The sequence below is a fragment of the Tupaia chinensis genome, unplaced genomic scaffold (assembly GCF_000334495.1).
Source record: "Tupaia chinensis unplaced genomic scaffold, TupChi_1.0 Scaffold000493_1, whole genome shotgun sequence".
Taxonomy (NCBI): Eukaryota; Metazoa; Chordata; class Mammalia; order Scandentia; family Tupaiidae; genus Tupaia; species Tupaia belangeri.
Window position 1 is genome coordinate 3,927,348 of NW_006160005.1, and position 21,040 is coordinate 3,948,387.

The 21,040-nt window shown below is 42.7% G+C and overlaps 1 protein-coding gene and 1 long non-coding RNA gene across 3 annotated transcripts in view; one reads left to right on the forward strand and one right to left on the reverse strand.

Annotated features, from left to right (window-relative positions):
• LOC102481179 (uncharacterized) overlaps positions 1-15,436 on the reverse strand; it is a 67,787-nt gene extending 52,351 nt beyond the window's left edge. The window contains exons 1-3 of one of the 2 annotated variants that reach the window (XR_001370967.1): positions 14,964-15,436; positions 12,746-12,823; positions 11,933-12,058 (exon numbers count right to left, since the gene is read on the reverse strand). This is a non-coding gene — a long non-coding RNA (uncharacterized LOC102481179). Of the gene's footprint in view, positions 1-11,932; positions 12,059-12,745; positions 12,824-14,572 lie in introns of both variants that reach the window. The other variant, XR_335679.1, reaches the window with a different exon arrangement.
• Positions 1-21,040, forward strand: part of SHISA6 (shisa family member 6) — a 380,723-nt gene that overhangs the window by 336,162 nt on the left and 23,521 nt on the right. The window lies entirely within an intron of this gene.

A 21,040-nucleotide genomic window follows, 5' to 3' on the forward strand; every position in this document is an offset into this window, starting at 1 on the left:
GGGGGCACGCACGCACACGCGCCCGGCGTGAGTTTTAAGCCACCGGGTCCAGGACGTGAACCGCGGTCTACTACGTGGGAGTCCAGCGACATAGCCATTACGCTAACTGCTGGTTCCCTCAAAGAATTTCTTTAAACCCAGTGAATTGTCCTCCCTATAAATGAATTCTGATTGATTCCATTCTCCATTTTGTGTCTTAGGAAGGACAGGGCTGGAAATCCATGTTTTACATATGGACCATTTACGGGCTTTCTTAGAATGATTTTCGGACCTAGAAATTCTATGTTCTTTTTTCTTTTAAAGAGGTTTTTGCCTTAGATTGCATGCATTCTTTGGAGAGAGAGACAGAGACAGTAAAAGGGAAAGTAAGAAATCACCCCCTTTGGGGGATAGCCACACCACAATCCCCTCTGCACCTGAATGATTTTCAAGCCACCGAGTCTGGGACTTGAACCACAGTCAACTACGTAATAGTCCTCTACACCATCTGCTGGCCCTGAGATCCTATTTTCATGAAAGGAGTTAGATGAACAGCGGTCACCAAGCGGTTCTCCCTGGCACACTGCACAGCAAGTAGAGGTAAAGATTTCATAGCAGTCCTGAGCATTCGTCTGTTTCCCAAGAACGATGTTTGCTGTGGTGAGACAGGAAATGTTTTTTTTCCGACAGAACACGAGATGGTGTGTGCTGTGGTCAAGAGCACACGTCTAGATTTCCTGGTCTTGGGTCCCATCGCCTTGTTCATTAACTATGTAAGTGTCGGCAGCTTCCTGATTTTTAGTTTTGCCCCTCATTTTCTCCGTTGTAGAATGGACATGTTAGCTGCTGTAAGAACTGAAGGAATTGATTGACAAGATGCTTAGAACTATGCCGGGCACATGATGACACTCCGTTAATATTATTGATAGAAGCCAATGATGAGAAATAGATGAGCTCCTAAATGAGTGCATTTTAAAAAGAAAGGGTGTTGATGGAGTCCCCCAACTCCAAGTGCTTCCCCTCCCCTAGCCAGTTGAATTTAGTCACTCGTTGTTATAGATGTTGTTGGTACCTAGGTGGTGTGGTCACATGGAAGCCAGTCTTTATTCCATCCGTATGAATGAGCTCCTGAGACTAGAGGAGGTTAAGTGTGTTAACACAATAGACCAGGAAACACACATACACATACACCCATACCATGTAACTTGTACCAGTTCATTTCACTTGAAATTTATAATTACACATCTCCAATTGGATTTCAACGCTCCCAGGAATCCTACTTTTTCTTCTAATAGGTCTTTTTTTTTCCACTCATTCTCAACCCATGTGGCTCATTAGAATCACATAGAGAGGTTTTAAAACTATGGATGCCCAGGACTCATCCAGACCAATTATATCACACTCAGAACTGAGGAAGAGCTATAGAAAATTTTTAAGCCTATTTATTTATTGCCTCAATGAGAGAAAGACAGAGAGAGAGGAATCCCTAACAGGATCATTACGCCACAGTCCACCACCAGTCTTATGCAGCCAGGATCACGAGCCCATGCATTTCCCTGACGTGTACACAGAGGCCCTGAGAACAAACTCGGGGTGTTCTCATCTGGCATCAGCAACGCAGAGACTTGCATTACTGCTGTGCGTCCAGAGCTGGTCTCAGAATATTTTAATAGCTCTGTGTTCTAGTGATTCTGAAGTGCAGCCAAGATGGAGAAACATTCCTTAAGAGGGTTACTTCAGACCTTCCCTCTCCTCTAAACCTCCTATCCTCCCTTCTCCTTTCAACTCCCAGCTGATGAAGTTGGCTTCTACTTCACAAAGGAAAAGGCAGTAATTTAAAGGAAACCTATCTACCCACTGTCCAAGCTTTGAGATCACCTACATCTGCCACATCCTCTCACTTTTCTGCAGGGGAAGCAGGTCTCCCAGGTTCCAATATCACCTCCTGACATGTTACAATAGAGAAACATATTCCTCAAATTCCTTCAATTATCCCTCTGCTCCTTCTCCCCTTCTCCACAGAATCACATGCTCTAGTTTCTCTAGCTTGGGGAACAACAAAAATAAAAACAAAAAATAAAATAAATAAAACCTTCTCCCTTGACTGTTCAACCCCTCCAGCTCTCACCTTGACTGCTTCATGCAAAAGAGCCATCTCTGCACACCATGTCCACAGTGGTCTATTCACAATAGCCAGGGAGTGGAAGAAACCCACATGTGCATCACCATAATGAATAAACATAGTGTGATAGACACATACAGTAGAATATTACTCAGCCTATAAAAAGGAAGGACATTCAGATGCATGTTACAACATGGATGAACTTTGGCTATTGTATGTTAAGTGAAATAAGCCAGTCACAAAAAGTCAAATACTGTGTGATTCCACTTATATGACATATCTACAGTACGCACATTTATAGAAACAGAATGTAGACTGGAGGGTTACCAGGGGATGGAGAGAGACAGAATCAGGGGGTGGGGATAGTGTTGTTGTTTAATGCATACAGAGTTTCAGTTTGGAATCTTAGAAAAGTTCTCAAAAGGGATGATGGAGAATGGCTGGACGACCATGTGAATGTCCTTAATGCCACTGAACTGTGGGTTTAAACATGCTTAAGGTGGTACATTTTATGTGTATTTTATCACGATTAAAGATAAAATAATAATAATTGCAGCTGTGAACACCCACTCTCCCCTCCCTAACCTCCTATCTTTTCCCAGCTCACAGCCAACCTTTGTTCACTCCACCAAGCCTGTTCCAGCCAAGGTCACCTCGACACACACATTTACAAATCCAGTAAACGCCTGCCCTCCCTCCTCTCTCTTAACTTAGTGAAAGCGTTCAGCTGTCTTCCTGAGATGCTGAGCTTTCTTAGTTTCCATGACACCATGTTCTCTTGTTCTTAACGCCTCACCTCATTGTCTGGTCCCTTTAGGTTTAAGGAGCTCCTCGGTTCCATCCTGCACCTTTTCTCTCTTTTCTCTGTGTACGCACATAGTTATTTTTATCTAGGGGACCTCATCTAACCTCATTGTTTTAAGTGCAATCTACAAGTTGATGACTTTTTTTTTTTTTTTGGAGAGGTTTTCGCTATAGGGCACGTGCGCTCGCCAGACAGAGAGAGAGACAGAGAGACAGAAAGCGAGAAATCACCCCCCAGGGGGGATGGCCACGCCGCAATCCCTTCTCCTCCATTCTCCTCTCGGGATCTTGGGCACGCACACACACGCACCCGGCGTGAGTTTTAAGCCACCGGGTTTGGGACGCAAACCACGGTTGACTACATGGGAGTCCAGCGACATAGCCATTACGCTAACTGCTGGTTCCCCAAGTTGATGATTTTTGACGTTATGTCTTGAACTCCAACTTTTCTTTGCATGGCAGACTCGTAAACACCCCTGCCTACACCATTTATAAGCATCCCACATGTAATATGTTTGGAATGGAACTCTTGACTTTATATTCCCCAAAACTGTGCATGCAGTGTTCTTTTCCACCTCTTCTTCCATCAACAGAGGTTGAGCTGTGTAAGTCTGAGCAGCATTCTGAATTTCTCTCATTTCCTCATCCCCCATATATAATCCATTAGCAGCACATCCTGCCGGTTCTGCCTTCAAAGTGTGTCTTAGAATTGTCCACTTTTCTACATACCACTATCTCTTTCATCCAAGTGACCATCTTTTCTGAACTTGACTATTGCAGTAGCCTCCTCGCTAGTTTAGGGTCCTGAATGATTCTTCTTCACCATTCTCTTCGACCTCTCTGCTCCTTGTCCTTAGCCATAATACTCTAGCCAGGCGGGTCATTTCAGTGTTGTAACTGTGCTGAAGTTCACCTTTGCTTAGCTCTTTCCTATCTCAGGTTTGCAGTGTATACAGTTTACATGGCTCGGAGAGCTGGGGGCTCCTAGCAGCCACTCCAGGTCTTGAAGGGCCTGCCCTCTCCTCAGGACTCGGGGGGGAATGTGAGGACCACAAGTGCAGATCGGGGTGTTGAAATGCATGGATCCAACATGGTATTGACAGACCCCCAGGGTCACTGCACCACGACGGGGCTCCCAGGGAAGGCCCTCAGTCCATCCCTGAGGCTGCCCTGTGCCCATGCTTTTGGCCGGCTGACTCGGGAACAGACTGGCATGAAAACTGGCGAGGGTTCTTCTGTCTGTCTGTCTCTGTTTTGGTCTTGTATGTAAAAAATTCAGTTTTTGTTTTTGTTTTTTTTTTAAAAAAACAAAAACAAAAAAAACCCTAAAACCAGTTGAACGATTGGGAGATGCTTAGGAGTCAAGCAGAAGATCACAGTATGGGATTCTGGGACTGGTCACGCACACCGCTAGGTCATCAGGGTAGTCGTGACACGCTTTTCTATAGTTTTCTATGCAAAAATGCGTTGTCGGACTTTCCCGACGACCCAGTTCTCAAAAGGGATGATGGAGAATGGCTGGACGACCATGTGAATGTCCTTAATGCCACTGAACTGTGGGTTTAAACATGCTTAAGGTGGTACATTTTATGTGTATTTTATCACGATTAAAGATAAAATAATAATAATTGCAGCTGTGAACACCCACTCTCCCCTCCCTAACCTCCTATCTTTTCCCAGCTCACAGCCAACCTTTGTTCACTCCACCAAGCCTGTTCCAGCCAAGGTCACCTCGACACACACATTTACAAATCCAGTAAACGCCTGCCCTCCCTCCTCTCTCTTAACTTAGTGAAAGCGTTCAGCTGTCTTCCTGAGATGCTGAGCTTTCTTAGTTTCCATGACACCATGTTCTCTTGTTCTTAACGCCTCACCTCATTGTCTGGTCCCTTTAGGTTTAAGGAGCTCCTCGGTTCCATCCTGCACCTTTTCTCTCTTTTCTCTGTGTACGCACATAGTTATTTTTATCTAGGGGACCTCATCTAACCTCATTGTTTTAAGTGCAATCTACAAGTTGATGACTTTTTTTTTTTTTTTGGAGAGGTTTTCGCTATAGGGCACGTGCGCTCGCCAGACAGAGAGAGAGACAGAGAGACAGAAAGCGAGAAATCACCCCCCAGGGGGGATGGCCACGCCGCAATCCCTTCTCCTCCATTCTCCTCTCGGGATCTTGGGCACGCACACACACGCACCCGGCGTGAGTTTTAAGCCACCGGGTTTGGGACGCAAACCACGGTTGACTACATGGGAGTCCAGCGACATAGCCATTACGCTAACTGCTGGTTCCCCAAGTTGATGATTTTTGACGTTATGTCTTGAACTCCAACTTTTCTTTGCATGGCAGACTCGTAAACACCCCTGCCTACACCATTTATAAGCATCCCACATGTAATATGTTTGGAATGGAACTCTTGACTTTATATTCCCCAAAACTGTGCATGCAGTGTTCTTTTCCACCTCTTCTTCCATCAACAGAGGTTGAGCTGTGTAAGTCTGAGCAGCATTCTGAATTTCTCTCATTTCCTCATCCCCCATATATAATACATTAGCAGCACATCCTGCCGGTTCTGCCTTCAAAGTGTGTCTTAGAATTGTCCACTTTTCTACATACCACTATCTCTTTCATCCAAGTGACCATCTTTTCTGAACTTGACTATTGCAGTAGCCTCCTCGCTAGTTTAGGGTCCTGAATGATTCTTCTTCACCATTCTCTTCGACCTCTCTGCTCCTTGTCCTTAGCCATAATACTCTAGCCAGGCGGGTCATTTCAGTGTTGTAACTGTGCTGAAGTTCACCTTTGCTTAGCTCTTTCCTATCTCAGGTTTGCAGTGTATACAGTTTACATGTACATGCATGCATATTCACATGTGTGTGTGTGTGCACACACATACACACACATCACTCCCCTCTCTTGCTCCTCTCATCCCATTTCTGTTTGCATGGCTAGACCCTTCTCATCCTAAAGAGCTCTACATAAATGTAAGTTCCTCTGAGAAGTCTTCCTTCAACCCCCTAACTAAATAGGCACCATCTTCTGTTTTCATCTCTCCTCGTATCTAATTGTGATCTCTTTGCCGTTATCACCATCAGCAGGTCTTTCTGTGTGCTTGTTCTGTATTGTCTGTTTCTGTACAGAAAGTCTGTCTGTTTCTCCACTGTATTTCTAGAGCCCCTCTGATTGTGCTTGCCTTTAACGTAGTAGGCATTTGCCTGACAAATTGGGCACCAGGTCATCATGGGACATGATGCCTTGGACTTAAAGGATGGGTTTAGATTAAGATGGACTTTTCTGGTCACATTCAAGAAATTTGTCATCCTGAATTTTCCTTCACTTTATATACTAATGAAAATTTAATTCTTTATCAAGACAGCTGATCTCAAAAAATATTAGCCAGTGGATTATATTCTTCTTTAAGTCTTGGAGGGTAATAGCTTTATTATATATAATCCAAAAACACTTACAGCTCATCTTAAGTATCTTAAGGTGCTGGTTACAAACCTTTCAAGACTCTTCCTTGCGATGGCTGCATTTCAAATCATATTTAGGAAGCCACCTACACTCTAGCTCTTCTCTCTTGGCTTATCTTTTTTCTGTTTGAAGGGACAAAGAAGAGAGTGAAGGGAGAAACCCTACTTAGAGAGATAAGCAGTTTTTACATCCCGTATTATAAAAACCCAAGCTCATAACCAGATCTGTCTCACTCACAGATGGCTGAGTTTGTATTCTTCGGACTGTGCTTTCGTTCCTCATCCCATGAAGTATTTTCAACAAGAATTTCTTTGTACTGATTTGCACATAGCAACACTTTACATGTAGGCTTCTAGAAGCTTCTTTGCCTTATCGAGTTCCCAGACGTGCCTTGAAATCACAAACTGCCTCAGAATCAGTTTCAAACAACTTACACATTTTGCTTAAACAGAGCTTTTCAAAGAATTTTTCTTTTTTTTAAACCAACGTTCACATACAGTTTCTCAGCAGACATTTATCCTGTTTCATCTGGATACCGATGCTGAGCACTCTCTGAGCCTCTGAAAACTCCAGTATTAAGTTGTGTAGGAACCACCAACCAAGCCTGCTGGTTAACAAGCCAGGACTACACGTACAGGCACGTTCTAGGGCTGAGCAGAAAAGTTGAAGAGACCTCTTCCTCAAAAGAAACGAAAGGCTGAAAGTTATCCTGTTGGCTCCAACTGGTTTTGCCACTACTGCATACGGATGCAGCTTCATGGTTTTCATTTCTAGCAATTTATTCCTCCCGTTGTCTGTGGGAGGATTAGAGTCTGCAAAGGGAATCTGACAAAACACTGAAAAGTGTAGCTGAATAAAAATGCTGAAATATCACTGCAGAAGCAGGCAGATGTCTCTCTTATGAGCCAGCGAGATAGATATGCCTGAGAGAAGGGAAATGCACATTTGCCCACATTCGAGCGAAGAGGCAGAGTTGTAGCACAGAATGACAGGGGACTTGGCCATCTACAAGTCAGGTTGATTCTAACTAACTATGATATTCTGTGTGTGTGTGTGTGTGTGTGTGTGTGTGTGTGTGTGCGTGCCTGCTTAGACAATGGCATGCTTTGGCCCAGCTATGGTGGTGTGCACTGCTATGACACTGCTCTGCTGGCTGGGACCACATGGGAGGCCTGGGTTTGACTCCTGGTCCTACCGAAAGACTGGATATAGAGACCAGCAGATGGCATAATGATTACATCACTGGACTCCCACACGGCTGACCATGGTTCTAGTCCTGGACCCAGAGATTTAAAACTCATGCTGGTGCATGTTCATATGTGCCCAAAATCCCAAGGGGAGAGTGGAAGAGAGAGGACTGCAACATGGTCATTCCCCTCCCCTGGGGGAGGGTTGATTTCTCATTTTTTGTCTCTCTGTCTCTCTGTCGCTCTCTCTTTGGTGAGCACATGCGCCCTATAGCAAAAATCAGACTGAGACCATATGGAAGACCTGGGTTTGATTCTCAGTCCAACCTGGAGACCAGGTGCAGTGGCACACACCTAAAATCACAGTGCCTAGGGAGGCTGAAGCAGAAGGAGCACGAGCTCCCAGCTGTTCTGGGCATGTATTTGGACTCCATCTGAGAATGAGTTGGCCCTGGTATGTGCCTGTGGTCCATGCCAGAAAACTGAGGCAGAATTGGGGCAGTAGGACCCTATCTTTAAAACAAATAAACAAACAAACAAAAACCCACAAAAGGCAAACAAGAAATTAGAAGGAGGGATAAACAGAACGAGGGGACAAAGTAATGGCAGAAATTAAGCTTACCTGGCCCAACCATCTATTCATCTGCATGTTTTTATTTATCCATTTTATTTTATTCTTTTGCCAGAGGGCATGATGGCTCACCGGCGACAGAGAGAGGAGAGTGAGAAAGCATCCCCATGGGGAATGGTCACGACACAATTCCTCCTCCTCCATCTCTCCTGTCAGGATTGGGGCACATACACACATGTACCCAGCATGTGTCTCAAGTTGCCAGGTCCGGGACTCAAACTGGGAAATCAGCTGTGTGGGGTGTAGCTGTCCCAACCACCGGGCTACAAAGCCAGCCCTCATCTGCATATTTGATCTGGCCATTCTGTTGGTCAGCCAGAAAAATGACATCTAAATTATGCAATTCATAACATCAAGAAGAAGAAAACAGCCAGAAACAGAAATGTACACCCATTTGTATGATCAGGCTTATTTTTGCCAATGACTCTCTTACAGAGGATATTATTGTCAAGAGAGATGTTACTGAATTAAAAATGAGCTTTGTGGTTTCACATAACACTCTTCAACAGGCTGAAAGTGTCACTCACTCCACAGGGAATGTCAGTAAAAGCAAACGGTGGAACATGACATGGTGGTGGACCTCCCTGCTGTCTAATGATTTGGCTAAACCCAAACATGATTTCCAATATCAGGATGAGTAATGGCCTATTCTCCCTTCTCTAGTTCTCCCTGGATATTATTTCTTTCAACCACACTATTGATATTGGTTAGTATTGAGGGACCATGTAATTGTATACCTGGGCAGCAGTGTGACCACGCGGGAGGCCCAGGTCCGATTCCCGGGCCACCTTAAAAAGTCAGGTATGGCGGCATACACTTGTAGTCCCAGCAGCTCAGGAGGCTGAGGGAGAAGGAGGGTTTGGATTCCAGTTCAACCTGAAAACATGCTGGGCACACACGTGGGCACCCAGCAAGCTGAAGAACTGGAGGGGTGAGGATCACAGTGTAACAAGACTCTAGAGTGCGCTCTCTCTCTCTCTCTCTCTCTCTCTCTCTCTCATTTTTTGTGCACACCCATACATTTTCTATAATTAAAAAAATAAATTGCTGGGGTAGCAGCTGGCATGGTGATGAAGGCACTAGACTCCCACAAGGCCAGCCACTGTTTGAGTCCTGGATTTGGTGCTTTGAAAATCATGCAGGACATATATGTGCATGTGCCCAAAATCCCAAGAGGAGAATGGAGGAGAGAGGATTGTGGTGTGGCCATCTCTTTTGGGGGGTGATTTCTCACTTTCTCTCTGTCTCTCTCTGGGAAGCACATGTGCCATATGGCAAAAACCTTTAAAAAATTTCTTTTTGAATCATAAAATAATACTTTACCAAAGAGACAAAGCAGGAGAAAATAATGACAAAGTTGACTGCACTTGAATGTAAGATATTTGTGAGTCAAACATATTAAATGATAAGACAATTTTTTTTAATTGGGGAAAGTGTTGTGATGTGTGACAAAAGGGGACTCTATATCCTTTATGCATGGAACTATTAATTTAAGGAAAAAAAGATGAAAATAAGATAATTTCTCCACTGGGGGGAAGTGGATAATACAAACTGTCAAACATAGTCTTATACATATACATACATATATGTGTATATGTATGTATATATATAAACATATTTCTTCTGTCAAATATAGGGGAAATGAAAACATGAAAATTTCATTAGTAATCAATCCCCCAATTACTAGTAAGTAATCAATTAAATAAATACAAAGGGAATAGGAGATTCATGTACACCTTTCAAGCTGGCAAAGACCACACCTCCCAGGAAAAAAAGAAAATCACCCAATGCTACTCAAGTTGAAGGGAGACAGACACTGAACTCTCATTTACAATTGGAAGGCTGATCGATGGGCCCAACATTTCCGAGGAGAAATGAAATTGAAACCTTTAGGCTGACATTCCCTCTAACCTAGAAATCCTGATTTGAGAAATTGCCCCTGGAGAGAACAATTAGGGACATACACAAAGGCCTGCCTGCAGTGAGGTAGAGACATTGTTTACAACACCCTTGAAATGGAAATAACCTAAACAACTAACAATATGGAATTAAATACTCAGAGTATTTTGTTATTGAAAAAGCATATTCCCCAGTTTGTTCAGTGTTACTCTTTTTCAGTATGGAAAAATACACACATATCCATCTGTATTTGTTGTTTAGTTATATTTTCTCATTTTTCAGCAATTACATATTAATTATATAGTCTTAAAATTTTAAACTAGCAGCAATTGGAACTGTTTTCAGAAGGGAGACCGAGACACTCAGCTCTTCCCAGCAACCCACCAAATGAGCTCAGAGATGGTATGCTTCCTCGGACTTGCCCTCACTTTATCACACTTGAAGGAGTGTCTCAGGGCACCATGTTATAAAGTTCTATCATTGACATGTCTGTTGTCAAGGTTAGTCATTTATTTAAGATGTTCTTCTTTGCGGAAGGCTCTCCATACTTGTGAGGGAAAAAAGAAGTGGTATGAGAATTTTTCACAAACAATGTAAGTGTATGTTTTAGAGCTAGGGAACTAAACTCTGTAATGCTGGTAGACATTTCCCAATCTAACATGCTAACTTGCTTCACCATGGAATTGTTCAGCAAATGGTGAATTTATTAATTGTTCTCTCTTTCCCACTGGCAATGTTTGGTATATTACTGCAATATTCATAGGGACAGCATTCCCAAGAAACCAATAAAGTCTTTTCAGTTGTCTTTGCAGCTAACTTGAGTAGAATGTACCTAAAACAAGATCAACTGTGCAGTATTGGTGAGCAAAGAACCAGCGTGGAGGCTGTCAGTGAGGGTCAGGATGGTGGCTCTGTATGGGATACCTGGTTCCCACAGCCATGACCTGAGCAAGTTACACCTCTGTGCCTCAGTTTTATCATCTGTGAAAAAGGGACAGTTGCAACTGTAAGGGACAGAAACTAGTGTTAGATAGACAGTCTAGACACCCCTAAAGTTTATAGCATTGATATTGATTAGTGGCTCTGCACACAAATTCAAAACCAATATTTTAGTTGGGAGGAATAAGCTTTAGTGATCTATTACACAGAAAGGTGACTATAATTAATAATAATGCATCATATGTTTCAAAATTGCTTGAAGATTAGATGTTAAATATTCTCATCACAAAAATGTTGGTAAGTGTATAAGGTGATGGATTCATTATTTAGTTTGATTTAATCATTACACAGTGTAAACATCAAAATCACATTGTATTATAAACATCAAAATCACATTGCATTATATACATGCAATTATTATTTGACAGATGAAAATTAACATTTTTTAAATGTCTAATGAAATCCAAGCAGTTAGAAATTAAGGGAAGTAAGAAACAAGTAAGAAGTCAGATGATAAAAGATAGAAAAGTAGGAGAAAAAAATTGACAGGGAAAAGAGATTTAGGGTGATAGATCTTATAATTTAGGCAGGGCCAGCAGGAAGATTTTAATTAGAATATAAGTGGTACAAACTTAGGGGAGAAATAGAGGACTGGATCTTCCCAAGAAGATGACAGACATGTCAAGCTACAGATGCCTTTTCTCCAATCCAAGCTGAGACTTGGGTGGTTTTTGTCTGATGAAGCAGTAAAGGTTAGACAGTAGTTATAAGAGCATTTGTGCGCTCAAGGCACCTGGTGCCTAGGGAACATGGGTCCTTGCTGTCTTAGTTCATTATTGCATCCCTTACAGAAATACCTGAGGCTGGGTGAACTGAAGAGAATAGAGGTTTATTTGACTCACAATTCTAGCCATGTGGGAGGTCCAAAGGCAACACAAAATGGCAGAAGGAAGATCTAGAGCAGAGTGGCTGTCCATGAGCTCCCAACTGATTTCCTTTCTTCATGCCAGTCCTTCCCATTAATTAATCTTTAGGAAACAAGACATTTACCATGTCACCAGTAGCCTTTCAGGATAAAGTCAGAATCTACAATTTGCCTAGGGCCAGCAGGTAGTGTGGTGGTTAAAGGTGCTGGGCTTCCACATGGCCAACCATGGTTCAAGTCCTGAACCTGGTGGCTTGCTTTCTTACTTTCTCTCTCTCTCTCCTCTTACTCTCTCTCTCTCTCTCTCTCTGTCACTCTCTGGTCAAATTAAAATAAGTAAATAAAGTTAAATAATTATTTTAAAAATATCTATAATTTGCCATTAAAAATTGCTATAATCTAATCTCTTTCTACCCACCTTTATGCTGCTCTACCCAGCCCACACACCAAATATCTAGCCCTCAAGATCTATCCTCACCCTTTATTCTTGGATTTCCTTTACATGGAAGATGTTCTATCCTCTGACCTCTTTTCTCCTAGTCCAAAATTAAGTCTCCTGGACTGCTTTATTCAAGGTCTCTGAAGCTTTCCTAATTATTCTTACTCTGCCAAGCTCTTCAAAATACTTTACATATTCTCTTCAGTTGCATTTATTTATTTATTTATTCTTTCATTTTAAAATATTTATTGAACACCAATTATGGGCTAGTTGGATTGTGTCAGACTTACTTTCACATCTGCCCAAGTGCCCAACCCAACAGCCTCATTTATCCATCCAATAGATACTTACTGAATGAAAGCACTATGTTAAACTCCTTGGGAAATACAACGATGAATCCTCTATCACCCACCATCATCAGAAAAGATACTGTGTTAGAAAAGACAAAGTATGCATATATTAATTATAGCACAATGTGGAAAGTGGTAAGCTGCCCCAAGAACTCAGAGCATAGGAGAGTTCACAGTAGGCAGAGATCACCTATAGCTGAAAGGATTGGAGAATATAAAAATTAAGTGAGTGGTAATGGGGGATGGAACCTTCCAGGGAGAAAGGAACAGTGCAGGCAAGTGATGACGGCATATTAAAGGAACTCAGTGGAAAGACAGGCATTGTGTGCTGGAACTCTCAGAAGACCATGGGGCCAGAAATCAGGTAAGAAGGACAGAAGACTCTAGGTATGTCTTCCCCCAGTCTCCAGAGGGCCACAGCTTATCACCTATATGCTATGCTATGCATGATGGTGAAAAAGACCAGTCACTTCCCAATTCGTGGTCTTCAATGTCTAACTGCCTTCCCTAGCAGTGTGGCTGACTTCTGCCAGGTTGCATGCTTCAATAGAATAATGCCTTAGGTAAAGGAATAAGAAGGTGGCCAAGGGAAGTTAAAAGACTTCCCTCAGGGAGTTGGCATGTGGCATGGTGGTTAAGGGTGCTGGACTCCCACATGGCTGATCATGATTTGAGTCCTGGACCTGGTGACTTGCTTTCTCACTTTCCCTTTCTCTCTCTCTCTGACTCTCTCTCTCATTCTGTCCCTCTCTGGTCAAATTAAAATAAATAAATAAATAGTTAAATAAAATTTTTTTTTAAAAAAAAAGACTGCCCTCAGTGTGTATTAATAGCTGCATAGAAATAGTTTTATTGCTCTGGACTGAGTCAGACACAGCCCTCAAAGAGATGTTTGGGGTAGGTGTAAGAACAGATCCTGGAGACAGGGAACTGTATGAGATTTTCTCCAAGTACCAACCATTCATTCACTACCCATTTTCAAATCTAGATCTCCCTAGAAACTCAGTCATGCTCAACATATGAGTATATATTTATGCATTCTAGAAAAACAGCACTGTAGTGTAGATTTCAAGAGCACTGTGGTTGGAGTCTTTTGATTTGAACTGAAATATGAATTGAGCCTCTTATTTTCCATACAGCCTTTCAGACAACTCAATGCCATCTATAAAATGTGAATGACCTCACAGAGTTGTGAGGTTTTAATGACATGACATCTATAAATTGCTCCAATATATATATATATAAAAGGGCTTTAAAGTTCCTAGAAAACTGTAATTAAACTAGAAGGTGTATTTTTTTCCTTTAGAGAGATTTTTTGCTATTGGGCACAGGCACTCACCAAAGAGACAAAGACAGAGAGATAGAAAGTGAGAAATCACCCCCAAGGGGTGATGACCATGCTGCAATCCCTTCTCCTCCACTCTCTTGGAATTTGCAACATGCATGCAAATGCACCCAGCATGAATTTTAAACTGCTGGGTGTGGGACTCAAACTGTAGTCAACCCTTTGGAGTCCAGCAATGTAACCATTACACCATTTGCTAGTCCCACAATTTTATTTTCAGGCAAAATATGTTGAAATCCATGCATAATATTTTTTTAAATATGCATTTCCCACTAACTTTTTGAAGACCTTTTGTCCAAACACACTAGAATTCCATTTACACTGCGATACCAGTGTGTGTGGTTTCATGGGCCAGCCACCAGGTAGGAGTTCCTCCAGTTGGCATTGTTATGTGAAGAGCAAACATAAAGGTTAAACATGACCTATATTATGTGAAATTTCACTTCTTAAAGGGAAATGTGATAGTATGTCAGATATACTCACAGTATAACCAGGTAGATGCGGTTCCTGTGGTAATCTGCTTTATATTTGGGATATCTTGGGGTTTCCCAAAAAGCCACACACCCTTAAATATCAGCCATCCTTCTGTTTGTTATTTCAACTTGAGTCACATTTGGTGATATTGAGCCATTCTATGTCACCTGTTAGATATGTTGTGTGCCTAGGTCATAGCTTGGGAGATTGTAAAGCAGAGTACTCATGGATGGGAGAGAGAGTAAATCGAAATCTTCAAAAGAACTTTGCAACAGTCTCAATTCTGAAAGAATATCATAGGCCTTAAGCCTCCTTAGGGAGTCCACCTGAAGTTCCAGCTTGCGACAGAGTTAGAGGCCAAGTCTAGCCCACCCTCCACTGGACTCAGCTCATCACACACCTGGTGCTCACATCTGATCCCACTTCCTGGTAATTCCGGGGCATTCCAAGGTTGTCTTTCCATATTTCTGATTTAAATAACTCTCAAGGGTGTGCTTGAGTCTTCCTTATTGCTTGCAAGAGGATTAGTCCCCTGGAGCTGAGTACGGGGTAGTAAATACTCCTTTGGTAGTGATTACAATAATGGCCAGTAGAACAAACACAGCCCCTGCATCTTCAGACTCAGATGATCCAAAGCTGTCCTGAAGAAGTGGATCACAGCAGGTAGCAGGCAGCTTTCCCACAGAGACCTAAAGTTTGTCTTTTTAAGTGAATCTGGCAGAAGACACATTGTTTTCCTGTGTGGTCATGACAACCCAAGTCATGCCATCTTTTTTCAGGAAGAAATGAAACAGAAGGTCCTTTCCAGACATGTGGAAGCAGAGCAGGCCCATTGGGGAGGAGCTCACACAAAGCTGGACTCTCAGGGTGGGATGCAGGGGCTCTTAATGAAAGCTTCTAGGGTAAGAGAAGAAGACCAATAATTAAGGTGTGAGGAAGAGTGGACAAGAGCATATGGCCTGTGACATCACAATGTCACTGTCAACTAACCAGCACCTCATCTTTGGGAAGACTCCCACTTCCTGACACCAAGACTCACAGGCCTGCCTCTCTATACTGACTACTGACTTTTTCAATCACACCAAGATGAAAAGGATTGTGTAGGTTATGTGTGAATAACAACTATTCCTCCAGAAGAAATGCCAAGTGCAGGTTGGATTTGAGGTGGGAAAGGAGGGGGTGCCTTCCTCTTCCACATATACTCATACTCAGACACATGTAAAATACTACGGTCCACAGTCCTGTTCACAGGTCCAGAAAATCTGCCACTTAGGCCTCAAGAAGAGGACTGAGACCACAAAGAAGAAAAGTAGGAAAATCAATCAAGTATTATTTATCACCCTAGCCTCTTGCCCATTTTCTTCTGCCTCATGAGTTGATTCATGTGCTCGTTCATCATCATTCAAAAAAACTGCACAAGTGCCTCCAAGGAGACCAGGAAGCATTATGCGAAAGTAAACACAAAAGCATTGTAATTGATCTCATCCACCAGAAATGTTCAGTGTATTAATAGTTGAGGCAAAAAACAGAAGTATTTATAACATGCAGAAGTATTTAATAACCTTTGAAAGAGTGAACAAATGAGACAGAGAAGTAAGAAAGTAAAACAATGTTGGCTTAAGCACCAAAAGCAAATGCCAGTGGTAATAATTTCTCCAATCACGAGATCATTATGTATTGGAGAAGCATGGCTTTTTGGAGATGAAACTGAAGTTTTATTTTTAAGAGTTACATGGTTATCTTAGTCTGTTACTGCACTGCTTACAGAAACACTTGAGACTAGATGAATTTATAAAGTAGAGGTTTATTATCTTATCATTTCAGTGTCTGGAACATCTAAAGGTATCACAAAATGGCAGAAGGCAAAATTTTAAGCAGAGTCTTGTTTAGATCCACACAGTTCTCTCTCTTGTTCTAGTCTCATTCCCTCTGCTTTTAAACTCAACCATGGAGGCCCTGTCCTAATGACCTTATACTCAAAGGGACTCCACCGGCTACACCAGAAGGAACTAAGTTTTTGTTTAATACCTCTCCCTAGAACCAAGGCCCAACACATGAATTTTGGGAGGATGTCCAATCACCTCCCACTAAGACCAAATTCCAAAACATAAAGGCAAACCAATATCCAAACCATAACCAAGGGTTTGGGCAAGTGAAGAGAGGGACAAGAACAATCCAGGTGGATGATGTTCCAGAGCCAGGTACCAAGCTGATGGTGGGTCCTGAGGAGAGCAGAAGGAAACTAGGCCAAGTCATTTCACTGCTGCACTGGGGGAGATGTAACTGGCCCAGTGGTTTCCAGTTCCAGAAAAGTCACCTGGATTTTTTTTTTTTTTAAGAGAGATTTTTGTTATGGGATGTTTGCACTCGCCAGAGAGACAGAAAGCAAGAAATCACTGCCCCACCCCCACCCCCCGCCCCCAGAGGGGATGGCCACAACACAATCCCTTCTCCATTCTCCTCTCAGGGTTTTCAGTATGCATGTACACGCACTTGACATGAATTTTAAGCCACCAGGTCTGGGACTTAAATCATGTCAACTACGTGGGAGAGCAGTGATATAACCATTTTGCCATCTGCTAGTCCCACCTGGGATACTTTTAAAAATGCTAATTCCTGGGGCCTGTTTCAGACCTCCAAAATCACAATTCGCTGGGTGAGAGGAGGGCCCAGAATCTCTTTAAGGAGTTGCTCTATGATTCTTAGGCCGTTTTTGGCATTAGGTATCTAAACTTTAACCTAGCGGTAGTTTGTAATACATGCAGGCTCCAAGCTAATATGGAGAGCATTTGAGAAAGACTCATCTTTGTGCATGGTGGACCCAGAGAGGCCAAAATGGAGGAAGGGAAGAAATTCCAAGGTTAGCACAGGAATACGAGGCTCAGGCTTGCGAGTGTATAAGCCATATGGATACCACCTCTTTGATTTCTGCTCTCAGGATTCCATTGATCCAGTCATTGTTTCTGCCTTTGGGTTGAATTTGTACCCTCAGCTTTCCTGTGACTCTCTAAACAGAAATCACTTCTGCTGCATCTGTCTGAATTATCACTAAGCATGCCAGACACCCAATCCCCCCACCCCTCTTTCGCCCCTTCTCTGCACTAAATATACACATAAGGAAACATGATCTATAAACGCATGCATGCACACTTATGCACCCTGTATGTTTGGTCCACAAGGATAACTGGCCACTTTGCTTAGCAGTGCAATCTGGTACTGATATGAGGAAACTCCGTCAGCTCCGTGAGCTTTGGCGCAGTGGCAAGGGGGACATCTGGGTTCTAAGAGACCTGTTCACCACTACTGGTGGTCTGTGTGCTCTCAGTGGGTAGAGGGTTCCCTCCATGCATCTTGAAGCTCAGATGGAGATAGTTTTGTCACTTTATGGTCTTGTCAGCACATCGATTGACAAGTCCTGAGCGCTAATTAATCGCTATGTTATCCCACTTGACGCATCAGGAAGGCTGATGGCCCTGCTGGGCATGGTGCCAGCACCCAGCACTTACTCAAGGGGGAAGAAGACAGGAGGCCGGTAATTGAGAGAGTGGAGATATGATCAGTTGATAAGTTCAGGAGAGACAGGATGCTAGATTTAACAGACCGTATACACATCCCAGCAGAAAAGAGCCCAGGGCAAAATCAGGGCACTGTTGGCCTTCCTGTTCTTAGTGTAGCCTAAATTCTGCTTCTCTCCCTTCCACACTAACACCTTGCTTCCGACATACCTCAAACCTCTAAGCATTGTTAGAATACCATATCTTCAAATGCCTGCAGTATAATCAGACCAACTTCAGTTCCAGCCTGGCGACTGAACCCAAGTTCAGTTACTTGTCCCTCGAAAACCAGTACTCGAGAGATCAGTGTTGGTGGAAAGGAAAGGTGCTTATTCAGAAAACCAGTGTCCTGGGAAGATGATAAACTAATGTTCAAAGACAAGCTCCAAAGTCACTTGCTGGGAGTGGAGGTTTTAAAGGACAAGAAAAGACAAGAGAAGCAGGAAGGGAGGGAGACTGTGTTCTTCTGCAAAGCAGTCAGGTACTTTCTTGATGACTTGGAGACTTAATGGCACCAAAGTTACTCTTAACAATTGTGGTCATCTGGCCCTGAAGACTAGCATGCACCTGTCCTCTTCAGTGAAAACCCAGCAAAGCCAGGATTAGGGTTTTCTGTTACAAGTTAAACAATAAGGCAAGGTCAGTTAGCAAAAGGGAGAAACCATCTTTAAGGGACAGTCTATTATGTCCCGTTTACCATGGAGTTGTTCCAGTCCCTTCTTGTAGCTTGGCTGCAACAGGAATTCTCTGAAGCACACTGGAGGAGATCCAGTTGAACAAGTTAGTAAGTCTCTACTGCACTGCTATTATTCCGTTTGAGCCTCCACATTAACCCCCATCCTAATCTGTGCTCCCAGATGCTGGCCTTCATGGATAGTTTCGCTAGGTTCCCTTGTTCTTATGACCATTAGGTGGTTCCCTCCCTTTTAATGTAATCATAGTACATCTTACCAGTGTACAATATGTTTTTTTCAAAGTATATATGTGTTACATATTGATCAAGTCAAAGATAAGAACACATACACCATCTTCAACAGAGAACTTTCCATTGCTGTGTCTGTTAAATGTTTTCCTGAGCGCCTCTTCCCCACCCTCGACTCTCCACCCACTCCTATACAGTCTCTGCTGTCTTCACTTGCTGTCCTTGCTATTATATCTTCCAGTCTTTCCATTTCTGCCATAAAGTGCAGACATTTGGCATATTTTGAGTGGAATATGCAACGTCTGCCTTTCATAGTCTGCCTTGCTTCACTTAGCATTAAATCTTCTCTATTCACTGACTTTATATCAAATATCAGGAGCTCTCTTTTTTATGGCTGAGTAGTATTTCATTGTGTATGAGTGCCACCCTTTTTCCAGTCCAGTCCTCCATTCTCATACAGTTAGGTTGATTCCATGCCTTATCAATTGTGAATAATGCTGCAACGAACATGGATGTGCAAGTGTCTTTCCTACTGAGTATTTTCCTATCCTCTTGGTAAACATCCAGGATTGGTATTACTGAGTCATACGGTAGTTTCATCTGTAGATTTTGGAGATACTTCCTTATTGCTTTCCACAGTGGCTGAATTTTATAAGTGGAGAATACCTGAGAGTGGAGGAGTAGAGGAGAATGACATTGGGGTACTTAGCTCCTGAGCTGCCTGCCTTTATGTTCATGGAGTCTGGGTGTGCCTGTCAGCCAGCGACGAGAGGACCCCTCAGTACTGCCTACTTTAGGTTCCAGAATCCTCTTTCTTCCTTCATTACTCAGACCCATTTGCATAAAGTTTCCTCCTCTCTTACTAATCCTAGGTAATGGACCATCCTTCACAAGTTCCCTATATCTTACTCACACCTTTGAATAGAGTCCTTTGTTAACATCTTCCCCAAATACCCAAATGGATGTGTATTTTTTGTGCCTGTACCTTAACTGTTTTAGTTGAAAAAAAAAATGCCCCATAGGCCCAGTGGTATTACATACTGCCAAAAGTCTGTGCTCTGCAGGCTGGGACCACATAGCAGTCCTAGGTAATTCCCAGTCCAATCCGAAGGCCAGGCACAGTGCCACATGCCTGTAATCCCAGCAAATCAAGGAGGCCGAGGCAGGAGGATCTCGAGCTCAAGGTTGACCTGGGCAACATAGCAAGACCCTGTCTTAAAAACGAAACAGGCATGGTGGCCTGTTCTATAGTCCCAACTGGGAGCCTGAGGCAGAAGTATCTAAACATAGTGAGATTCTGTCTTTATTTAAAAAAAAAAATTAAAAAAAAAATGCCCCATGATTAAACAGCTAATAAAATAGATGATTTATGACTGGATTTCTCAGAGCCTTTAATGCCCATGATGAATAGCCAAGAAAGCAGATGTAGTACGCAGACTCCAAACCTACCGGACTCAGAACCACACCACATTCTCCCAGAGTTCACAGTAAGCATGTCATGGAACCCAGATAGACACCGACAGCCAAAGGCAGCTTGCAAAGTGGTTCACAGCCTGTGGTACCTCAGCGATGGTGCACAAGAGAGACTAACTACCATGCAACCTTTCAGACAATGATGCTTCTGAAATGAAGCCAAAGACCCAGTTCTGTCTTTGCTGCCAACTTTGTGATCTTGGGCAGGTCACTTCACTTTTCTGAGTCTCTTCTCTCACCTATAAAATTCAATGGCTGAACTTAACCAAAAGATCTTAAACTTATTGCCCATGGAAATGTTCCTTCAAATGAAATCATAGGTAAATGCCCAGTTCAAAAGACAAATAGAAACCAAGCTGCTCTGGGTGAGAAATCTTGGCATTTTATTCATGAGTTAGTATCTTTTAAACAGCGTCTCTTAAAGTACCTCCAAAGAGCCCACAGGGTTCTTTGGAGTCAGTTTGGGAAACAATGTCCTGGAGGTACCCTTTACGGCAATAATGAGTATGAGCATGAGTTGGACATGAA